Source organism: Propithecus coquereli, unplaced genomic scaffold (assembly GCF_000956105.1).
Source record: "Propithecus coquereli isolate 6110/MARCELLA unplaced genomic scaffold, Pcoq_1.0 Scaffold148, whole genome shotgun sequence".
NCBI lineage: Eukaryota > Metazoa > Chordata > Mammalia > Primates > Indriidae > Propithecus > Propithecus coquereli.
This window is the reverse complement of record NW_012139191.1, coordinates 1,595,448-1,607,376: the sequence shown is the minus strand read 5'-3', so window position 1 is coordinate 1,607,376 and position 11,929 is coordinate 1,595,448. Positions and strand designations below refer to the sequence as shown.

At 49.6% G+C, this 11,929-nt stretch overlaps 1 protein-coding gene across 2 annotated transcripts in view; it reads left to right on the top strand.

The window, feature by feature from the left end:
• Positions 1-11,929, top strand: part of KCNJ6 (potassium channel, inwardly rectifying subfamily J, member 6) — a 269,851-nt gene that overhangs the window by 164,874 nt on the left and 93,048 nt on the right. The window lies entirely within an intron of this gene.

The window sequence follows — 11,929 nt, the reverse complement described above, 5'->3', positions numbered from 1 at the left end:
TTCAACCCTAGTTTTAACAGGAAGGTTCTATTCTCCTCCTGCCCTCTCTTCTCCTACAAATGCCTCCCATGGGCCAAACCCGACAGGAAGCCAGAGGACGTGAGACACCAAGTACATCCATAAATGTCATTCTCCTGGGCTGCAGAGAGTATCCAGAGATGTGAGGAGATTCTGCAGGGACAGACAGAGAACACCTAGCCCAGACAACATGAGAATGATGAGCTCCATCTTGAACGCATTCATTTTGAGGTCCCCACAGGAAACCGAGGAGATGTCTAGCATGCAAGCCAAGATGGTAGTGAAGAAACTGATGGAAAGATCTGAGCTAGAGAACTAGATGGGGCAGGAGAGGGAGGTAGGTCAGTCTACACACGACAGGAGTTTCATTCACTGGTGACTTTCCCCAAGAAGGAGTGAGGGATGAGCAGAGAAGCTGGTGAGGACAGACCCTGAGGAACCCAGCATTCAAGGGGGCAGGCAGGAGAGGAAGTCAGGGAATGTCGCTGAGAAGGAGAAGTGGTCAGAGGCCTAGAGGCAAAAGCCAGAATGTTTATCCGATTTTCAGTGAGACTTTTCAGCAGCAAAGTCTACCAGTGGATTAGGCCAAGATCTAAACCGAGAGGTATGGACTCAAACCAAACCCAAATAACTCTGTTGAAGTTCATGGTCTTTGGGGCCTCCCGGGGCAAGGGAATGGGAGAAGGTTTGTAACAGTGCTGGTCACAGCATTTGCACTTTCTTCAACACGCTGTCTAACATAGTCGCAGCAAGCATCCTTAGCAAGCCACTCTGGAGTAAGGGACTTGGTGGGAGGAGCAGGGTGACAGGCGACGTTGCTGCTGGTGTTTTCAAAACTGGGACCGTGGCCAGGCACAATGGCTCACACCTGTAATCCCAGCACTTTGGGAGGCTGAGGCAGGAGAATCGCTTGAGGCCAGGTGTTTAAGACCAGCCTGGGCAACATAGCAAGACCCCATCTCTAAAAAAAAAATTTTTTTTTTTTAATTAGCTGGGCATGGTGGCACACACCTGTAGTCCCAGATACTCAGGAGGTTGAGGCGGGAGGACCGCTTGAGCCCAGGAATTCAAGGTTACAATGAGTTATGATCATGCCACTGCACTCCATCCTGGGTGACAGAGTAAGACACCACCTCTGAAAAAACAAAAACAAAGCTGGGACCATGAGTCATTCCTTCAGCACTGAATTCCAACATCTGACGGTTTTTTTAAAAACCTGATGAATTTTTAGTGAACAAAAATTTTCAAATAAATAAACAAAATGAATATTTATCTAAGCCAAAAGATACACTGCCTTCTCTCGGTTCAGTTTTTCTATTTGCAAGTCCACATTTTTCCAGAAGCTATTCTCCCTCTTTCCCTCTTCCCTCAGTGTGTGTGGCCCCAGTATAAGACACTATCGATGTCTAGCTTCTCCAATCAGGCACAAATTGGGTTATTGGCGATGTGTGGAAAGCTGACACAAGCTTGCTTAGCACTTGAGAAAATGCAAAAATGAACCAGCTGGCTAAAGTGGCCACAGCTCCCTAACTAAGAAGGAAAATGTTTACTTACATTTGTCAGTAACTTCCCAACCCTTCTTCAATTAGTTGTGTTCAGTACCCCATTCTTATATTATAAACGCTTATTAATTTTTTCCCTATTACAGAGCCCTCAGTTCCTTCCATGCCAAAAGGTAAACCCTTCTAATAGGCATTCCTTTTCTTCCGACTTAAGTCGACCAAGCTGCCGCCCCTTTGCACGAATTCCATTTCCAGCACCCTGGGAATGGGCATTACTGAGTGCTGGGTGTTCTGTAATAGTCCTGCCCAATGGAAATAGAATGCAAGCCCTTGTATAATCTTAAATTTCTCTAATATGCACATTTAAAAGTAAAAAAGAAATGGGTGAAATTAACATAATGATATATTATTTTATTTAACCCAATAGATCCAGAATATTTTCATTCCAACACGTAATCTACACGAAAACCATTCATGGGATGTTTTACATTATCACTTTTCACGTTATAGCTTCAAAATCCCACATGTAGTTTACACTTACTGCACATCTCAATTCAGACCAGGCTAATTTCAAGGCTCAATGACCCCCCCAAGGCTGGTGGCTGCCGTACTGGACAGCAGGTCTCCAAGATCACAGGAGACAGGCAGCTTCCCCCTCTCCGCTGATACAATAGAATTCGCTCCAGCAGAAGTTACTCACTTTTTCCAGATAACCTTGCCCTTCAGCCTATCCAAGGAGGAACCTGCAGCTTAAAGAGGATTTTTTCTTTTGCTTTGTACTTATCAAAAAGGCATTAGAGAACACCGGTGCTGGGCGGAGAATTAGCCCGCACACGCACACAATCCATCAAGCCTTACTGTGTTTTCTATAGCATTATCCAAGTCAACACGGGATGCATTAAAAACAAACACACAGACAAAATCTCTCCTGGTCCAGCTGAGCATGTGTTTGAAAAACATTTCTTGGGACTCAGGGAAAAGGGTATAAATAGGAATGTTAGAATTAAGATTGGGAACACCAGCATCTCTGAATTTATGCTACAAGCCAGAAGTTTGCAGAACGGGATAAAACATGACTTCTCAAGGACTCATCATTTGCAAATGTGGAGTTCTGCAGGCAAGGCAGAGTCGAGAGAAGAATACAGATTTCTATTTTTCCCTAAAAAATAGCAGATGTAATTACTTCAGTGTATGTACTTGTGTGGAGAATTCAATCAAGTGACTTTAAAGAAATCAAATAAACCTTTGCTGGAGAACCGAAAGGCAAGAATGATTCAGTGGGAAGCTGAGCAGAGCACACAGGCGGTGCCAATGTGCCCCAGGGGAGAGGCACAGAGGCAGGAGAAATGTAATTTTAAAAGGACTGTGTCCCCAGTGCATGAAACCCAAACGGCTTTGCCGCAGACAAGCCACGGGGGCAGGGACGTGCAAGGCCGTTTGTAATCTATGGGCTATTAATAAGTCAGCCCCAGGAGACGCAGAATAGCAAATGGGGCATCAAAGTTACCCCCAAGGGCCGCCTGTCTCCACGGCCCATGCCAGTCATCTGTGTGAGCAGAGACTCAAGAAGAACTTGCAACCCCACTGTTAAAACAGCATGATACGAACATTGGGCAAATACAGCCCCCAAAGCCCTTGAAGCCACTGTCCTGAAACCCTTCTTTCCACCCCGGCTTCCTCGAGAGCTGACCAGGTGCAGAGCTCGGTTTGACCCCAGGGAGCAGCTCCTCACACTGAAGCAGAGTTTTCCGGCTTTCCACCAGAGGCATCTCAGCGACAGAGTCTTCCATCTCCACCTGAGTTCACTCAGTGTGGGCTTAAAATGTCGACTCTACAAACCCAGGACCAGATGGGGCCGCTGCAGGGCTGGACAGGATGGCTGGGCAGGCTTCCCCCTTCTGTGCAGACACAGGGTATGAGGTTTGGTGTGCAGAGAACCGGCTGGGAGCATTTATGGCCTGCTCAGACCCTCTCCCCAGAAACCCTCCCCCTGAGACCACTCAGACCTCATCCTCAGTAGACTAGGAAGGGACAGGAGGGAATCAAGTCCTCCTTCTAGATCTTTCTCTTCTAGGATGGAAGACTTGATTGGACATCAACCGTGATCAGAGCTGCCTAATGACGTTGCAAAATGCAAGGTTATTGCTGGGAAATTGTTTTTTCCTATTAGCAAGATGGTCCCAGAAAGATAAACACACAAAAAATAGGCAAAGAACTGCAGAGAAATCACCCTCTTGACTCTCCTTCTGCTTCACTTTACAAATGCACTTAATTTTGCAAAAGAAACACGGCCGCCCGAGCCAGGAGAGGAAGGAAAATGCAAATATTCCCAGTGTCTAATCAAAATCCACCAAGCATCTCAGATTAAAGTAGGAAATGCCTCAAACATGGAATGAATGCTGGGCACAAATCCAGTTTACTTCTGGCCATTCTGATCCCAAATGAGACTTCCTTTTCTGGCAAACACACCCAGAGAGAGGCAAAATGAACCAGGTCTTCTCTCGGCATCGAGCGCTGACGCACAGTGAGGACCTCGGGGGAAGAACGAGATGAGCTTTCCAAGGAAACTGTGCAGCTCCCCCCACGACATGTCGATACGACACAGGGAAAGAGCATTGAGCAATAAAAGGGGAAGTCCAATCTCACAAAAGCAAAAGAATGTTGCCCCCAAGTCATTCGTCAGGCAACAGACTTCACAAGAAAAGTCCGTTGTCACCCAGTCAACCGCAACAGCCCAGTGTGGCAACTCACGTCTAATTTGCATGAGAATATTATTAAGGACGGTGCCTCCAGTAGGGTGACCGCGAAATGCTGAAGTCAGTTGGAGCTCACAGGCATTTATCACAGTCACCGGTTATTAGTGGCTTGCCAGGTGTTCCAGCCTGGCATCGAGTACCGTTGTTGGGGCTGCAGACTGCAGAGGTGAACGGTACATTAACAGGGCCAGGTTGCAGGCCTCTCCAGGTTGATGGGGGGTGCCCCCTGCCTGTTCCCCTCTTTCCATCTCCCCATGGGGGCGGTGGCCCCGGACAGACGTCCCACCGCACCGCAGGCTTAGAAGCAGGCTGCACGGCCCTGGTTCGAAGGCTTAGGCAGATAGATGAAGAAGCATGACCTTCCAGAGCTGTTGGATTTCCAGATGTTTACCATCCAGAGCGCTTCTTTTTTAGGGTAAAATTCACACGCCATAAAATTAACCATTTTAAAGTGTGCATTTCAGTGCATTGGGTGGCACTGACAATGTTGTGTAGCTACCACTTCTATCAAGTTCCAAAATACTCTCATCACCCCAAAGGGAAACCCCATGCCCATGAAGCAGTCACTGCCAACTCCAAAACAACTTTGAAAGAAAGTCTTATTTAATTCCAGATGGCATCTTCTACCCCCGCCCCTCCTTCGCCCCCAGCCTCAGGCCAGCTTTCAGCCACAAAAGCACCCTGGGTTCCTCCGGCAGGGGTTGTGTTGTGCTCCCCGGGCCTAGCGCAGTGCTTGGCACATGGCAGGTGCCCAGTGGAAGTTATAAACCAAGTCCTGACCCGAAGTGCTTCCCAGATGGCATATCCCATCAGTGTGGCTCTGTAACACCTGTCCCTCTCCCCTTAGGAAACACAGCCGTGGGGGCCCATGGGACATTGTGATGGACGGTGACATTGCAAGGAGGGACACCACGTACCTTTCAGGGGGAGCCATCTGACTGTGTTTGTTTCTCCCCTGATAATTCCGCCCAGGTCCAGCACGAGCAGCCACAGCTGCTGTAGAGCCGGGACTTTGCCCCCGGCCACCCTCAGCGTGGTTGCCTTGTGGCTCACTCAGAGCACGTGTCCCTTCACCTCTGCCTCCAGCTGTGGGTTCCCACCAAACAAAGTCATGGGGTCCAGTCACCCCCACTCCATGGCCCACACATGTTGCTCTCTGGGGAGGGTCAGGGGACTTGCATTGAGCCCTTTGGGCAGGGCCCGGCCGATACCGCACCGGTTCTGGCACCAGCCTCCCTCGTTCACCCAAGCTGAGGGCTGCAGGCAGAAGGGCTGGCGGGGGATAAACTCAGAGCCTGGAGTGCGGAGGCCTGGGGGCTTCCTGCCCTCTTGCGGGGCAGCACCACACGCAAACACAGAATCACCCCATAGCCAAGCTGATGGGGGGGAAATGGAGTTGGCGAAGGCGAGAGAGCCGTGAGTAGTCTGTAGGTAAGCCCAGCCCAGGGCTGTCCCGGTTTCTGGTTACGTGATTCTATTTTAGAATCTTTGCTTTCATCTTACCCTCTGAGTCTAGCAACAAAGTCTAAGCTCACCTCCCATTTGTGTCAGAGAATCTTCCTCTATTTGGATAATATGTCACTCTCATTTTGCTCATTGCCGGTTGACTGAGTCACATCTCTTCTTACTGAGGCAAGGCAAGGGGAGGAAGGGGGGTCGGTGTGCACCGAGGACAGTAGGGGACGCCGACGGTGCCAGTGCAGGGCGGCAGCTTTGGGCGGTGTCACAGGGAGGGCAGATGGGCTGGCCCTGAGCGAAGCGTGCAGAGGGCACAGTGGGGCATGGCCTTGTCCGGCATCCCCTCGTTCAGGAACCCTCCTCCACAGGACCAAGATGTGTGCAGGTTGTCCTAAGCACAGATGAGTTTGAGGAAACAAATTTAAGTGATTAGATCTATTACAGGATTTCTCAGAGCCCTTAATCAGCTCACTTGTTCTAGAATTCTCCAAGAGGGAGAGAGAGTAGGCAATGTTTCCTGAACCTGTTATTTATCCCTTTGTTTCTCTGCCACCTCCCAGCAAAACAGGACCTTCCACCCCCACTTCTAAGATGCGGGATTTGATCCAGGGGGTGCTGAAGTGGGCTGACGTCAGCTCATGACTGTCGATTGTTAAATATCGGGAATTTTGAGAGCTGGTCAACAGACGATAGCTTGAAATCAGCCGTGACAGGAATTTTTACACCACGGAAAATGGCAAATGCTGTAATTGGGACTCCTTTTATTTTTTTCTAGAGAGCCAGTTTACCAGCACAACACTGAATTTAGCCCAATTTATAGAGTCTTTCTGGAGTTGGAGAGGGTCTAAGGATCCCTCCCACCTTGCTCTCTCTCTAGGGAACCCTTAGACCAAGATCCTCTGTGTAGAACCCTCTGAGGCCTCAGCAACTTCCTACTCAGCCTGTAAGAGCAGAGACAGCAGCAGGGAGCCACCTCCCACGGAGGTCCTCCCCAGTAGGAACATCGTCAACCATCCCTAACAGGGGAAAACCTACCACATACCATTAACAAAGTATCTCCCAACTAGTGAAGCCATTTTGAGAAGAAAAATGATATTTCTGGAACCTGGCATGATGGAAAGCAGGGAGCCCACACCTCTCCTGAAGATCCAGACCCCTGTGTGGCAGCATCTGGGAGCCCCCGAGTATCCAACGCGATGACTAGGACAAACAGAAACACGCCTGCAATGCAGGAGACTGCTGAAAATGAAGCTGCCAGACTGGATAACCGCACTCAGCTGCATCTCAGTGGAAGCTGGTGGCCATTTTGAAGGGAACACACGTGCACCGTTTGCAGAAAACCAAGTTGTCCAGGAAATGAAGGTGTAGAGTGAGAGAAGGACCTCACCTGCACGTCCGACACACGGAGGGACAGAGTCATTCTCTTCTCTGAAACCTGGGAAGATGCAAGCCGCACAAGACACGATCCTAGATGTGAGTACACAGAGACGTTGCTCTCCCGTTAACTGAAACCTGCTGAAAGTCTTGGGAAAACTCAAGACTAAAATTATTTCATTTGCTCTCTAGAGAAAAGAAAACACAATTTACTCACTGGACAGAGATCATTCCAAAAAAAATCAAGTTTTCTTTTAAAAGAAATTTCTTATTTTATCTTAAAAAAAAATGAGTGTAGTGATTATTTGTTAGGGTGCAAGCTGGTAGGATAAGCTGTCTACTGACAGTCCTTAGAAGGACACTGTGATGCTGAGAAGTTTGGCCACTGGCCCAAGATTAGGTACCGTGTGATATCTGAGGACTTGAGTCTTTGAATCCCAAATCTAGTCAGTGCATTTCCCCTCTGCAAAATCTGGGCATAGGAAATTAGAAAATTTCCTGTTTAAATATTAGGAAATTTAATAGAGTTAAAACAAACATGTCAAAAATTTACAGAGAGCAGACTCCTCTTCAAAGGACCCTGAAATGTCAACTGCAGATTTCTCCAGAACAACACAGGTTTAATGAGCTGCAAAATGGAGGCCTTTTGCTTTCCAATTGAGTATCACTAGGAATTTAAACCACATTTAAGTAAAAGTAATTCTGTTTTATTGATGTAGGAATTAGCGTAATCACCGAAATACATTCGGAGGATACAGCCTTCATAGGAAAAGAGGAAGGTAGGCGTTCATTTGTTCAAAATGCTAACACTGAAACTTCGCAAGTGCAAAGTTAAACAACACGGCCCCTATAGATGGTGCGTTAATGGTGAAGTCAAGAGGGGAAATGACGCAGGGAAAGAACCGTTTTCTTGTGAACTAAATTTACCTTGTTAGAGCAGAGAACATACCCTTGAACATCTGTTTTCCAGGCCCGCCTCCTTTTTGTTGGCACCAGGTGGAGACACCCTACAGATGTTTAGTTGTGGGGATTGGTTTATCCTGAACCCTCGATTACGTGGTCACTGCTCTGGGTGAATTACCCGGGACACTTTCCTCTTCTGAAACCCAGTTATTGTCATCCCCAGGAGAGGAGCAGCAGAGGAAATGAAATTCAATTTTCCACTTGCTAGAATTCTTAACAGAAACGGGTTTGTGGGAAGTGGGTTGGAACACTCGCCTAAAATTGGAACTCTGGCTAATGTGAGGGCTTGGATTGACTATTCTTTCCTCCTTCATGAGCACCCAGGACGTGGTGGAATCTAAGCGAGTCCAAATTGGTCTTGCCCCAGAAAATTGACCAGGAAACGTCCTGCCCATCAGTCACGGGGAGACCAGTTATTCTGCAATAGCTTCCCTATTTCTCACTCTAAAGCTCACCAGACCCTTTTTAGAAGACTTGGCTTTCTACCATTCTAGAATATGAGGGAGGGGGTCTTGTGTCTCAGCTCTACTAGGGAAGCCAAGGAGTTACTTTCTCACCTCTCTCTGCCCCTCCTCGAGACTGGGAATTCCGATCTAATTCTTGGGTTCTCCAAAATGGATGACCAAAGTCCACTGATAAGAGGAAAGGACTGGAACCGCTGTCAGCCCTCTGAGTGGGGGCCCAGGGACTGGCCTGGCCAGCCCTGTCCATCCCGCTGTGCCTTATGCCATGCCTGTGGCAGGCAGGGATGGGCTGGTCTTCTCTCTGAGGGCAACACTGTGACCTTCATTCCATTTCTTCCCAGTCCCAAGGAGATGCTGTTCTCATTCCCTCCAGAATGTCCCATTGCTCTGTCCCACCAGTTGCTTCCCCTTCCTCATTTGGAAAACCAGGTCCCATGCTTACTGTCCCCCGCCACTCTGCCCTCTCCCTCCTCCACCTACCATGAATGTCTCCCGAAGCTTCGGCCCATATGACCGTCTCCCTCTGTAGTCTGACTTCCACCCTGACCACCTGGTCAGACTCTCCGGTGGTTTCCTGGCTGCCAAAGCCAAGGGCCTCTCCACTGCTGGCTGCAGCACCTTGGCCTCGCTGTCCTGGACCCTGCCGTCCACAGAGCGTCCTCACCTCCACTCGCTCCTCCCTCTCACGCCTGCACCCACTGCTCCTTCGGAGCCAAACCATCTGTGGGCGCTTCCTGGGGCATCTGATGGTCTCTATTCTTCCATCGTCCTCTGCACTCTGTTCTCTGGGACCACTCATCCGTCCCACTCAGCGCCCCGGGTGCCTCACGTTTCTGAGCTGTTTGGGTCATGGAAAGTGCCTAGACTTGCAGTCAGACGCACAGGGCCAAACACAATTCTAGCTGTGTAACCTTGGGCCAGGCGGTCAGCCTCTCTCAAACCAGGGATGTCACCTACCACGCAGACGTATCAGGGGAGGGAAATAACCTGAACTAGCACGTGGAGCCCCAAAGCTCAGTGCAGCATGTCATCGGTGTTCAATAAATGTTTGTCCCTCAACTGTCAAGTCCCCTTCCAACTGCTGCTTTCATGAGACACCAGGGTTTTCCCACTTACCAAATTTTAATCTGACCTCAAGTCCTAGAAAGTCCTGTTTTTTAAATTATTAATAATAACCTGTCCCTTGTCCATCTCCACCATCCCCACTCCGCCTTGACCCTCATCCCAGGTACGACCCCCCAAACCCATCACTCCACTATTTCCACTTCGCCTGCGCCGCTGGGGGAGCTCCCTGCACTGACACGCGGGTGGGCAAGACTCTTCCCGCTGCCGCGCTCTCCTCACGTTGCACACACATGCTGGCGCACGCTCACACTCGCACGCCTCCTCTCAGCTGTCTGCAGTGGCGGAAGGGGAAGGACACGAGATTGGAGCAGGGCTGACCTGATAGAGACTTCTGCCTCCAGCTCCGCCACCTGTGAGACGCACACGCTGCAGCCGGCGACTGGGGCCTGGGCACCTCCACTGCCTCATCTGTGCGGAGGGCCAACATCTCCCTGGGCTCTGCTGTGCCCCTCAGCACTTGGCGCGTAGAGGGCAGCCTTCTCCCTTCCTCCCTTCAGGACCAGTCATTTCCCGTCTCCCTGGCGATGCCTTTGCCAGTCAGTCCAGCCTGTTGCCCGCCGTCTCCGATGTGCTAAAGCACGCTGGTCTCCTGTCCACGGTGTGGATGCAAATGCACGCTGATACAGGACAGTGTGCAGGTTCTGTGCTACCAAGCAGGCTCTTAGCTTCCAGATGGATCTACCCATCTGTTTCTTAGATTATTTCTGGATTTCCCATAGTTTCCAGGACAATGTTGGCTTGTAAAAATAGTGATGATTGTAGTTACAAATAGTGTACCTCCTTTGACCCAGGCACTATCACAATTGCTACCGTTCATTTGATGTCCGCTATGAACCAGGTGCCTTCCTTGCATGATTTATTTCTTTCTCACAGTAAGTCTGCAAGGTGGGTCTTATTATTCTCATTTTACAATTGAGGGAACAGAGACTCCGAGACAGAAGTGGCCTGAACACAATCTGCATGCAGACTGCAGTTGGGAGGGCAGGATTCCAGTCCAGACCTGCCTGGCACCACAGCCCAATGCCTTGTCACCAGGCTGTACCTCCCAACATGCATATGTCACTTACTTCTCCCAACCACCCAGCATGGTGGGCATTTGACCCCATTTTGCACAGGAAGAACCTGGGGCTCCAGGTTCCACAGCTCGTGGGCTGCAGAGCTGGGGTTCCCCATATCTGGCTAGATCGGAGCTCCACACTGCAACAGTCAAAGCAGTAGAGCACTTCTTCCTCTCCAGAAGGAAACCACCACGTCCAAAGTCCCTCAGCCTGGGGGAAAACCCAAAGCAGCCACCACGTCAGAGGACACGGAAGGTGGAGAAGACAGACTGGAACCCCCAGGTCTCAGAGCGCACTCCAGTTCCGTTCCTGCCAAGTCCATTGGCTTCCAGAGGCCTCGTTTTCTTCATGTGTAATGAAAAAAAAAAGAAAAGAAAAGGATGAGGCTGAAATAAAATAAATGACGTCCGTGGTTCCAGAACTGCTGAGGGCCCACGCCGTGCCTTTGTGCAAATCACAGAAGATGCCCCTTCCTCTGAACAGACTCAGGCCTGAGAAAGGGCACGTGGCTTTGCAGGCAAAGCACAGACTGGATTTCACCATCTTGCTCCTCTCTTCTGGGCACCCGTGTGTAGCGGACAGCCTACATCTGTGCCCATGAGGGCCCACAAGGCTCCTAACGGTCCTCACTATCGAAGGTCCTGATTCTGGAAATTCCTGTAAAAGAGAAATCAGGGAGTTCTGAATGTCCATCTCCTTTACCCAGCCCAAAGTGACCTGTCATTCATCTCCTTTAAGCAATGAAATTGCACATTTTCCAAAGCCCTACCCCATGGGCAGCCAGTGTCAGTGCTCTGACCATGCAGTGGGAACCAGACAGTCTAAATTTAAATTCTCATTGTGGGGCCCCCAAGCTAAAATTCTGATAGTTCTTTTTGCCCTTTGGTAGCTGTCACAGGTTCCTGGTGGGATGCGGGAGCTGTTTTGCCACACACATACCTGTGACCTTAAACTTTCCGGTCTGTCTGGATTTCTGATTAGAATGGACTCCCATAGTCACACCAGCTGAAGGTCCAGAACAAATTGAAACCAGCTCACCTTCACGTGACACCGCAGACACAAATGACAGGCATTATCACCAGTTCCCGACGGGGGAACTTCAGATAAGGACTTACCACGAAGATAAACATCAGAGCAAAAGGAAACCTGTCGGTTTTGAACTTGAGGCACCACTTGCAGCTACAGCCCTGAAATTCCCCCTGACTGTGACT